This window comes from Chamaea fasciata, unplaced genomic scaffold, assembly GCF_029207755.1.
Source record: "Chamaea fasciata isolate MVZ Bird 193981 ecotype frontalis unplaced genomic scaffold, bChaFas1.0.hap1 SCAF_7, whole genome shotgun sequence".
Classification (NCBI taxonomy): Eukaryota; Metazoa; Chordata; class Aves; order Passeriformes; family Sylviidae; genus Chamaea; species Chamaea fasciata.
The window spans coordinates 32406747-32419320 of record NW_027094092.1 but is presented as its reverse complement, the minus strand read 5'-3'; positions in this window follow the sequence as shown (position 1 = coordinate 32419320).

Genomic DNA, 12574 nt, shown 5'->3' with positions numbered 1-12574 from the left:
GCAAATGTTTTTTTATAAGTAGCTCACGTTTGCTGTGATCTATGGTGTGAGTTGGGAACTAAGACTCATCGCAACCCCGTTCCCTGTATTCAATAATTAATGCTGATTCATAGCAGGTTCTACCTACGAATGTGTGTTTCATTTTTCTCTGCAGGGTCCATGGTTCTTTGATATGTTGTTATTCCCCAAAAGGTAATTGCACTTGATATTCTCTTGGGGAAGGCTCATTAGCCAAGGGCAGGGTGGCGTTGCCAATCTCAGCCTCTTTCAACAACTCAATGCAAACATTTGCCCCAGAAGTTCAGTACAGTACTCCCAGCTCACGAAACAGTTCTTGGGTACGTTTCTCTTAAAAAGCCTTATGTGTATATATATATATATATATATATATATATATATGTATGTATGTATGTATGTATGTATGTATATATATTTCCACTCAAGCAGGAAGCATTTTAGTTTAGGGAGTTTTAGATTTGATTGCAGGACTTTGCCCTTCCTTTTATAAAGAACCAGGACACAACTCTGGATGAAACAGTAGAAAAGGTACCACATCACACACCTCTGTGTTCAGTCCTTTACACTCTCTTCACATTTACAAAATGCACGTTGAAAACACTTTTCCACTGCCCACCATTACAGACCTATACTTGACTTCTTTCTTACCTCTATCTGCTGTCATCTCCATCTCCTTTCATCTCTCCTGCTGAATTAATTACCTCATTAATGGAAGGCAACGAAAGTCAGGTATAAGGTAAGATAGGGAACATAGAATCGTTAATATATACTATTTTACGAAGATGAATCCTCCATGATTATTCGAATTTTATTTTTTCCCTCTGTTGCTCATAATTTTGAAAATCTTATTCTTTCATTTGAGTCTTGTCAGGTTGAGCAGGATGATTCACAGTAACACTACAGAGAAGATCCCATTCTCACAGAAGAAAATGGTCCCCACATGAGAATGAAGAGGAAGCAGAGGGACAACATCTAGACTTAACAAGTTCTCAGACATCACCATGTTTTCCATGTTAGAATAAAAGAATCTAGGAATTTTTATTTATGGTCAATTAGATGGGATATTCTTCTTGGTAATGGTGTTAAAGGGCAGCGACTGGTCTTAATTTCAAATAGTCAGCCCTGTGTCTAAAATGTACATCAAACTATCTTACTGCGTTTACACACTTCTACTCACCATGATTTTCCTATCACTGTTAGCCAAGAACTCAAAAAAGCAAAACTCATCTATGCTGAATCACCACGGACTTTAATGTTAGTGCATTAGAAAGGAAATTGTCCTACACTGTGCCTATACAGCAAATAGCTCTAAAAGACTAGACACATGTATCACCAGTTTTAATTCTCACTGACCAGAAGGGCTGCCAATCATTCCATACACCTCACCTATTAAGGGGACTACAAGTTCATAGAAAAACACCTCGGTGCTGAGAATCTCTGCCAACAATGTTTTCCATGCTGACAGTGATGCCTTGGGAGGCTACCTAGAACAGAGGATAGACAGATTTAAAGGAATAAAGTAGGTATTTATTAAAAGGCCGTCAAAGGATACACCTTGGGCAGTACAAGAGCCCAGCTGTGGCTACACCCAAGATGGATGATGGGTCACAAGTTTTCACTTTTATAAGTTTTGGTCCATTTACATATTGGGGTTAATTGCCCAATTACAGCTTCAGGTTATGAAATTCCATCCCTCCAGATTGCTCTACTCAATTCGCTGTTGTTTACACTCTTTGGGCCTGAAGCTGCAACAGTGTCCTTGGTTTTTGAGCTTGAAAAGGATTGTTTTGTCTAACAAAACTGTGAAGAGAAGTTGCTAGCACTTTATATGAAGTTCAGAGTGATATACTAATGCACTACAGAATCTGGAAAATATGGAAACTAAAACTCAGGGCACCAACAGTCTTCAGTATCAAGCCCAAACCTGTCCCAAATGCCCCTTGACTGAAGGAGAACATGGATGAAGGACACAAGATAGGATTCTGCAAAGTAGTTTTGCAGGATGCCAAATCTGCAGGTGAGAAGCACTCAGCTTTCTAGGTCAGAATGATAGTAAATGTGGACAGTCACCACCCTTCCAGTAAACCCCCAGTACAAGAAAACATCAGCCCTTTAATTCATACTTTGGTGGTTCACAGTAAGGGCTTTTGTGTGACACTTTAAGTATCTTTCATGTCATGGTGGTACATTCTGCTTGTTAGAAAGCATTTTTGAAAATGAACTGGCTTTTCAGTGATGAAACATGATCAAGTTAATGTATTAATAGATTTCATTTTTAAAGTACCTGCTAAATTTAAAACTTGTCTCATGCATTTATAATCCATCACTAATAGTTCTATTGATCAATTATATAAATAGCTCTAACAGAAGGTTCTCTTTGATGTAGACAAACATAAACAGCACTGAAAAAACAACACACAAGTGATTGTTCTGTATTCTTACCTTTAGGCTATATTATGATCACATTAAGACATATGTAGGCATGTGTCATACTGGATAATACTATTTCTTGGGTGTTTCAGGGCACATGACTACCTTGGACTTCACAACAGCTGAGACTTGTCATTTAAAAGCATGGTACTGGTATTAGAAAAAAAAAAGGCTATACTGATATGTAATTATTACCCATATATTGTGATTTTTTAAAGAATTGCTTCACATTAAATACTCAGATGCTTTTATTTCTATTATTCGTGTGCCAAGCTAAAAATAAACATTTGAAATATTTTTCTCTTTTATGGAAGAGAAGATGAAACTATTAATTTGAAATGAACTCTTGGATGAATGCAGCTATATTTTCTGGGCTCAGATCTCTTATTCCCAGTTGGGAACCCCACATCATATGAGAGAATTTTTGCTTCATTTTACTTCAAAACATTGACCAAGTAAAGCTTAGCCAAACAGTTTCCAGTCATTCACAATATGTTCATTTGGGCTTTTAATTTCATTACTCTTGATGTGTTACTGATCACCTATCATACTTACTCTATTTCCCAAAAGGTTGCTTGAAATCATTTAGGAGACTAAATGCATAATAAAAATGCCCAAGGATATTCCTATCTGTGTCTACATAACTTTTTTTGCAGGTATTCCTTGAAAGCCTAATCCTGCTTCCTTTCCTTTTAGAAGCAGGATTTGGTGCATAAAGGAAATGCATTCATCTAATATTTGTTCAGAGAAAAATCCTGCTTGCTTTAATAATCACACACACACACACACACATATATATATACATATATATATATACACACACATACACATATATATGGTCGCAAGCATGATCAAAACAAGAGCCATCTGAACCATCTACAGCTGCTTTGCAACTAGGGTTGCAGCATGAACCCAGGAACAACCAGTTTTGCCACTGTAGGTTGATTTCAGCTTTCAAACATTACAGAAAATCATCCATTGCCTTTCTTCCCCCTGCTCCTGGTTTAACTTGAGATCACTTTCCCTGGCAAATGGCTTTTGATGTTCAAGTAAGATCATATTTTTTGATTCAAATGCAAATTTCTTTTTGCTGTTTTTTCCAGACTTGATTCACTGAAGAAAATCTATCAAGATTCTTAGTATTTGAGAGAGTCACTGCTCTCACGATACAATCCTCCATAAATGGGAAAAACATACAAAATATCTTGGCCAAGTTTTCCTTGGGCACCTAACAGTTTAACAGACTTTTAGATTAGCAAGCATGAAAAGAATGGGATTTTGTACCCAGTCTGTTGCAATCAGTATACTTGTTAGGTGGAGTTTTTCCTGGGAAGGGGTGTATTATCGTACTGTATTCTTAAATTGGAGATTTATTCTACTGGATTTGCCACAGAAATAAGTAAAATTATTTTTTTTCCCCCTCTGATAATAAAGTGTTTTAAGTCAGAGGAACAACTTAATTTTCACTCAGATCTGGAGGTCTGAATTGTCTTAAAATCTGAGATACTAGCATAAGACAGTTGATTTTGGTATTTCTTTCTGAATAAAATACTAAATAAAGCCATTGCAATTCCAATGAAACATGCTAAATGATGTTGATGTGAAGACACAGACAAAGGAAAAACAGTCAGAAATAGCTCACGGACCTCTTTCTCTTCACTTAAGCAGGGGAAACTCTTGGGAAGTTAATGGAGTTGCAGTGATATAAGATTCTAGTAAGGTGAGAATTACACAACTTGTGTTTAACTTGATGCTATTACTTTAAAAGCAGAGTTTACTTCACTAAATAACCTGAAAATAAACACAAAACAAAGGGCAAATGAGACAAATTACAAGTAAGCACGCATGCAAAAAAGGTAAGTGCAAATTAGATTTGAATATTCATGAGTCACAAATCATTGACAGTTTGAAATAATGCAAAACAGCTTTATAAATGAGGTTAAGGCAAGGGACATCAAAGAAAGGCATTGCTAAATCAATAGCAATTTGATTGTGCATATACTTGTAAATTGTGGTTACAGTTTTTGTGACATAGGAGAAAAATACTGCACATGTAGTAAGAAAGGGACACATAAATATTCTTTTTGAATGTGTTATATTTTTGCAATTTGGCATTTACTTGGAGGCCTGGTGTGTATAAAGTGACCAGATATAATTTTTAATTTTTTTTCCCCCAGGAGAATTATAGTGTCCTTTGAGTATCCAATCTGCTGTGTTGTGTTGCTTAGTATGACTAAAATTCAGTTGTCAACACTACTGAAAAATAGAATAATTACTCACTTCATTTGACTTCAGTAGAAGGATCACCTGCTAATGAAAGTCCTGTCATAAAATCATAGTCAGTGGAGATTATCTACTTCTTTCAGAGAATTTAGCTCTCAAAAGTGGGAATCAGATAAGTTGCAAGTCTCAGAGCAAATTGCTGGAGCATAGGGATTTAAAAGAATGATTGCTTAAAGGATGGCCAGCATGACCATTTAACTCAGAGCTTCTTAATTTTTCTAGCTGTAAGCATCAATAAAGTATTGGATCTCCTGTCCTATTTGTGAGTTCTGTAGATATTTGAAATTGAATGGTTTAAAATGTTGATAAGAATACAGGACCAAAAGGCAAAACTGCCAGAAGTAATCTGCCCATTAAAATTACTCCAGGGTGTTTGTTTTTCCTAAGCATTTATATTTTGATTACTTAACACTCACTCTAATATACTTACCAATTCCCTTTCTTCAATGACTTTTACATCCCATGTGCCATCCTTACTCTCTGTCATGACAGATGAAGCTATGCTGGGTCAGGTGGAGCTGAATATATACATTTACCAATACTGACAGCAAAATCAAGCAGGGATATCTATTTGGAAATGGTATAGGGCACTCCAGTTCTATAAGAAGCAGCACATGACTTCTTGCAGTGCTGCCTTTAAAACCATCCACTCACTTGAATGAAGCTGGCAATTAACTCTTGTCAAAACACTGTTAAAGAAAAAAAAAAAAAAACAGATGTCAAATAACTTAGGAAAGGGATAACCTTATGTCCTGCCCAATCCCCTGCATGAGCTTGTCAGAAGATAATGTATCTCTCATGCCATCACAAAATCAAAAGATACCTGTATGTGCCATACTTGAATTCAGAGAGCTTTCTGCAATAAATTCTTTAAATCCGTGTATATCTCAGCATGAATAAACAATAGATAAGTGAGAAAGAGTAGCTCAGAAATGTAAAAGACTCAATTGCTTTTCCAGGAACATTCCCTTCAACTTTCCCAATCTGTGCAGAAACAAATTAATCTCACCTTAGCGAGAGTGAAAGGGAAAGTTACCTCTTGGACTTAGCAGACATCTTGAAATCAAGCCTTAGATTTCCTTCTGGCTCTCTCACTGTGACTGGCCAGGCTTATCAGGGTTGAATTATATGTATCCCTCCATGTCTACAAAAGGAAGCTCACAATAAATTTCTCTGTGATTCTGTCACATGGAATTAGTAAGGGAATATAAAATCCTCTGATGTGAGGTATCAGTATATGTCCAATACATTAACTTTGGAACCCCTGTTCAAAGCTCTATTTTTACATTACATGACACTACAAGATTTGTTTGCCTGTTTATAACCTTGTGCATTTCTAGTAAAGCACATTTTCATTTAAATGATAAATTATCATCTCTTTACATTAGAAACTATTGTCAAAAAGGACTTGTGTGTGCCTATAAGCAAATGAAATAAATACCAAAACTCTTTTAACTTTTTCACACTTACATTGTGCACTTACACTGTGTAATGTGAATGCTGCTTTAAAAAATGTGGTTGTCCTGGATAGAGTCAGCTTTAACTAGATATTGCATTACTTATGAAAATAGGTCAATGGTGTTACAGACCATTCTTCAGTTCAGCAGAATATCAGCAACCTGTGTCAGGTGAAAGTTTCAAAGGTTTGGGTTATTTTTATTTTCTGGCAAATTCCTTTTTTCCTGAAGAAAATGGAAAAAAGTGAGCTAAAATTATCACAACCAGACAGCATGTCTACAGTACCCAGAAACCTGATTAAATTAATCAGGATTTTACCTTCTAATTTGTTCCCAGATTTCTTTCTCTTTGTAGAGTTTTCTACATCTTTCTAACCAATTACTGGTTGTACTGATAATTTATAAGCCCTTCTTTAAGTCTAGTGATACTGATTTCTGGCCTGTGATTTGGGATATAAACATTTACAGACGTAAATAAATAAAATGGTAAGTTATATGTGACCTGAAACAGGCAATGCAGAGCAGCTCATATTAGACCACTTGAATGCCACACATCTGTTATGAATTATCAAATCAAATAAAAGGAGACTTGGCTCCCTGTATGTGATCTAGATTTATACACTCCTGTACACCTCTTCCCAGGTTCAAGAGTGTAAACACTCCTTTTGAGAGCTTGCATTTTTTCAGAATCAGAGAATAAGCTGAGTTGGAACGAGCACATCAGGATCATTGAGTCCAACTCCTGGATCCTCAAGAGTCACACCATGTGCCTGAGAGCATTGTCCAAACACTTCTTGAGCTCTTTCAGGCTGGACCTATGACTTCTTCTCTGGGGAGCCTCTGTTCCAGTGCCCAACCCCCTCTGGGTGAAGAACCTTTTCGCAATATCTAACCTAAACCTTCGCTGACACAGCATCCAGCCATTCCTTTGGGTGCTTTCACTGGTGACAACAGGGAAGAGATCAGTGCCTGCCCCTCCTCTCCCCTCATGAGGAAGCTGTAACTGCAGTGAGGTCTCCCCTGAATCTCCTCCAGGCTGAACAGACCAAGTGACCTCAGCCATTCCTCATATCACTTCCCCTCAAGGCCTTTCACCATCTTTTTTTGCCCCCCTTTGGATGCTCTCTAATAGTTTTTTTTGCTTCACTTCCTTTGGCTATCTTTACCTCCCATCTCCTTTCCTCACCTTGTGCAGAAAAACCAAGACAGCAGGTAGCTCTCAGTAAGACCAAATTTGCTGCAGCTGGTTTCAAGTTTCCCATGCAGTAGTAACCTTCAGCTGCATTCTGGGGGAAAAATTAATTTCTCTTGTATTTCTAGGCTTTTACTCCTTTCATTTACAGAGTATGCCAGGTTTCTTTGGGAGTGAGAGACAAAGCTTTAATGATCTCCACTACTCTCTCATGGTAGGGTCCTCAAAGCCTGTCATCTGCAGGACACCGTTTATCCATCTTTGACTTATTCAGCTGGGAGAGAACGAAGGTGTAAAAGTGGGCCTCGTGTCCAAATCTCTGTGGTTCCTGCCCTCTTGGCATTCCTTCCGAAAACTCGCAAAATTGTATTTGTGTGGGGTTGTCTGGGGCAAATAGGGGAATGAAATGGGAATAAGATGAGAAGAGAGCAAAGCTAGTTTTTATTACCCTCTCTATAAGCCTGTGTTGGGGTTTTCTGTGGGTCTTTGATCAGAATCCAGGAAGAAAACGGGAGAAGACTAAAGTTCAAAACTGGCCAACTGATCCATGCAGTGGAGAGTGGAATGGAAATGAATACAGCAGTATAGCAATCTTATATCTATTGAAAGGGAGAACTGCTAAGGTGAGCAGAGGAGGGATGGCTGTGAACAGGAGACATCAGACACTGATCGGCCAGCAAATGAACAACCAGCACCTAAATTCTAAAATGCAAATTTGACTGGCATACCAGTTGGAGATAAAGAAAATTATATAAGTTAACACAATGTGAATATTTGTGGATAATTTACAGTAATCAGCAACTGTGAGATCACAGTGTATCCCTGAGGCCCCAAGGGCCTGAAAATGTGGGGTTTGCAGGTAAATAAGGCCAGAGTGATCTGGCTGAAGACAATGTTGTTACACTATATTTATAATAAGAGAAGTACCTTAAAAATTATTAGAAATCAAGTAAAATGTTCCGAGAACATTGCTTATATTTCTAATCAACTGTACCAAATGACAGTTTCCCTTAAATATGTAATATATCTACAAGTTCTCCTTTGTGTATACAAGAAAACATCTCTGCTTTTGGAGCGTATGTGTTCTATAGGTTTTCCCTCCTAAATTTAATCCAAATTGCTAATGCTTCTGAAGTAAAAAAAAAAAATTATATAATACATTTTCTCTTTAGAGTAAGTCTAGCAATTGCCAAAAACTACTTGTCAATACAATATTAGATCATGTGTGACCCAGACCTCACATGTGTCAACAAGTATATTTGTCTCCTTCTGTTATTTCAAATTACAGGAGAAAGAGACATAATCCTCACTGATCAATTGGGAAAAAAATGCTTTACCTTTTGTTATTTCAATGCCATCTGTTAAAATAAACCAAATGCCAAACTTAATACATACACAGGGCACTAAAATTGCTTTTTAATTTATCTTGCATATTTCAGGGAAAGCAATGCGTTTCTATATACTCTGACTTCTTTTCTTTACATGAATTATTATGTACTGCAAGTGACATCTACTGGAGAAAGCAGAGCCTAAATGCCTGCTCTAAAAACTTTTTTTTTTTTTTTTTTTTTTTTTTTTTTTTTTTTTTTTTTTTTTTGCTATTAAAAGGACCTCCTCTCCAGGAAATACAGCGGTTATTTAACAGAAACCTTGCATCTATCCCCACTGAAGTGCAGTTACCTTAGTGCATTCATGGTAGTTAAAGAAAAACTGTCCTTCTCATTATACAGGAGGTGCAGAAGGCTTTCTCTTTCTTTTTCATTTTTTTTTAATAAATAACATTTAATACTACAAATTTCCTGAGTTTACAATAGAAGACTGAGAGCAACAGCTGTTTGATCACAGTCATCTATGGTGCTATAAAATTACTCTTGATGTGTTATAAAAATATTCACCAAAAGAAATATGGCTACAGGTTGCTTACATGCTAACAGATCTTATAATTTAACAGAAATTTACTTGAAGACCTAATGCAGAACCATAATTCTCTCAATAACATTGACTTTATTACATAGAAAGTCTGAAAGCCTGTGCATGGTGTTACTTATTGGTTGAAACTGTCTATTGGACACAAATTCATAAATACCTACCCTGTGTTAAAATGCTTGCAAGTTGTTCCTATCAAACTGTTGCATGAGTTTAGGGCCTAGGAGCAGCATCTTTAAGAAACACGTCCTCTTCCCTAAAATATGATCAAATTCCCAGGAACACTGGGAGCAATGTGGAAAGCTGTGAACACAGAGGTTCAGTGCCACTCAAAGCTCCCAGGAGTGTCATTACTTCTTAATATGGGCTCTTGAATTCTTGCTTAAAAGCCAGTTCAGGTTCTTGTTTAGATGAAGCCCCAAAAAATTCAGACTTTTTAGTTGATCAACTTTACCAACTAAGTGAAGCCTAAACAACAATTCCAAACACTTTTAAAATTGCAATGGCAAATCCCTTCTAAAACCACTAAAAATTCAGGAGAAATATCCCTAGTGTAGACCAAACCCTAGGGTTTAAATGAATATTCCTCACAAGCATGAAAATGAATTTTTAAGCCAGGAAAATCAGGTCAGAAAGTAAATCAATAGCTAGCAGCCGTTTAAAAATTGTTTATCTAATGCGGAGTCTAATTCATTTGCAATTTCCTGAATCAAACATATTTCCATTTTATTTTATAAGGAAAACTTGATGGTTGAAGGTTAGGCATTAGTGCAGTGAAAAGGGACATCCTTTTACACAGCAGTCAAAGGAAGATATATTTGTCTGTTTGGAATAAGTGCAGGAGGAGAGATACCAATACTTGTCGAAATGAGATTAAGTGGATAATCTGTATGTAATATGTCTGGGCCTGATTGTCCCCTCTAGCAGTAAAAACTCTGCAGAAGAGGCTAAAGGGATGATATTTCCCACAGGATTTCCGTGTAGAAAAGGCTCCTGAGCTGTTCCAGGGCAGGTGAGTCTTACCCTTTTCTTGCTCTCTGGCAGAATAGATTGGAGAAATGTCTCAGACATGCTAGATTCCAGGGTTCAAAACCAGGAGATAGATCACATGTGTTCACCTGTGCTCCAAGTTGTTGGCACCTCACTCCATCCTTTGGCAATATTGCTACATCCATGTTCATTCTCAAGCTTTCCTAGCCCCTGGCCATCTCTTGGGATTCATGTTTTCCACAATAGACATGGATGAATCAGAGGAGAATACGTCTTACATTTTGTCCCTTCCAAGAGATTCCTCTCTACATTTTCTCTTTAGGTGCCCTCAAGATTTCCAGAGTGTTCATACAGAATCCTAAGAAAGAAGGATAATGCAAAATAAGGGATTGGTTTGAAGAAAAAACATGATCTGAATGGGTAGAACCTTTCACCTTTATTCTTGGAAGCCTTTTAGATTTGTGGATACAGAACTGAGATTAAGACAACATTCAAAATAACACTGATTTTTTAGCATTAGTATCGACTTTTCGAACTGGTGTTCTCTGGACAGGCAATATACAAAATTGCCATGCAATGGGTTTAGTCAACTAAACAGGACCTTAGGTTTAGCCAGTGTCATATAATTAATAATTTACTATAACCTGTTTTATTTAAGTTCACATTTGTGGAAATTGCCAGAAATCAATTCCTGTTGTCTGCTTGATTTGAGACTTGTCCTGCCAAGCAGAGGCTGATCTCTTCAGATAGGCTTCCATTTCTGACCTAAACTAAGCTTTTCAAACATTTAAAATTGAATTTCAATATCAGCTTCTAAGCAGTGCTTGCCAAATGCCTTGCAAATGTCTAAAATAGACATTCATTTTTAGAATCTGAAAGGGGTACATAGTCTAAAAAATCAGTCCTACACAATAAACTAGTTTTTTTGCTGTAATCAGGCTTCAATCATTTTTGTTCAGAAATTTCACTTCTCTTATTTTCTCTAACTATTGCTAAATATAGCAGTTGCAAAAGTGAGAATGTAAATTGCCCATTGGAGAATTATTTCTTAACAGACTCTACTTTTATGTTTTGGTGCATTTATATTAGCATAAGGGAAGTGTAAAATGGTCAAAAAAAAAAAGTAGATTATAAGAGGGGAAAAAGTCCTACAGCACTGTTTCAGTACAGTACAGTACTATCCCATTTTGACATTAATCACCTATGCAGAAGGATTGCAATGTACAATTGCTAGCCTTCAGAAAGGAGAATGCTCTCAGAAAAGCAGCTATTTGAGGGGTGAATCATGAAAACACCTCCATGATGGTGACAATGAGAAATAACTTTTACAAGTGAAAAAAAACCAAAGTCTGTAGGCTTTTCTGTGGTCAAACAATATGTTCACACTTATTGTTTGACCACAGAAAACAAGCCCAAACCTCCTGACTACACTTTATAGTAAATGACCATATGATGCTTGATTATGTGTGTCTTGACTTCTGGCATGAGGAACATGAATATTATTCCCTGTGGTTTTGCATGAGACGTGGGAGCAAGATTACATCTTTCATAAGCTGCCAACCTGATTTCAGAAAGTCTTGAAGAACATGTCCTCTGGGGAGGAGTATCCACAACCAAGTTGATGTTCTGGATTGCTCTTTGTTTTCTGACCTTTAGATTAACAGAGCTATGCTAGCAAGTATTTGTAAGAGTATATGTGTCCATCCATCTGTCTAATGTCTCTGCTTCTGTAGTGGCTGATATGCATCCTTTACTCTACCTGAGGGGTACAACATATTTTCTGTCTTATGTGGCCTTCCTTTCAAAAGGTTTAGGATAAAAAAAAAAAAATCTGAATTGGCAGATGAAAAGATTCCTGTCTAAGTAGAGCTGTCTAGAAATCTCCTGAATATCCATTTTGATAATCCAACACCTAGAGGAGTTCATTGCTGTAATACAACATTTGGAGAAAGTGCATTGCTCTATAACAGCTAAATCTCCTACGTACTTGAGATTCATCTTCTTGCGCTGGTGAGATCAATGTCACCAAAGTTTTACAGTCCTCCAGCTTTAACATTGCAAGATATGGTATACAAGCACATTTTAAAGTTCATCTGCTTACCCAGAAGATTTTTAGAAAAAGTCCTGACGCTCTTTAATCTACCCCTTTGGACTGAAAATTTGCCAAGCACGTGCTTCTTCTCAAATCTTGTGACATTTTCAATTCTAGTTCCAGAGAAATGTGCTGTAAACACAGCCTTTCTCATGATGTTCAGCACTCTCATACTTCTAACACAGG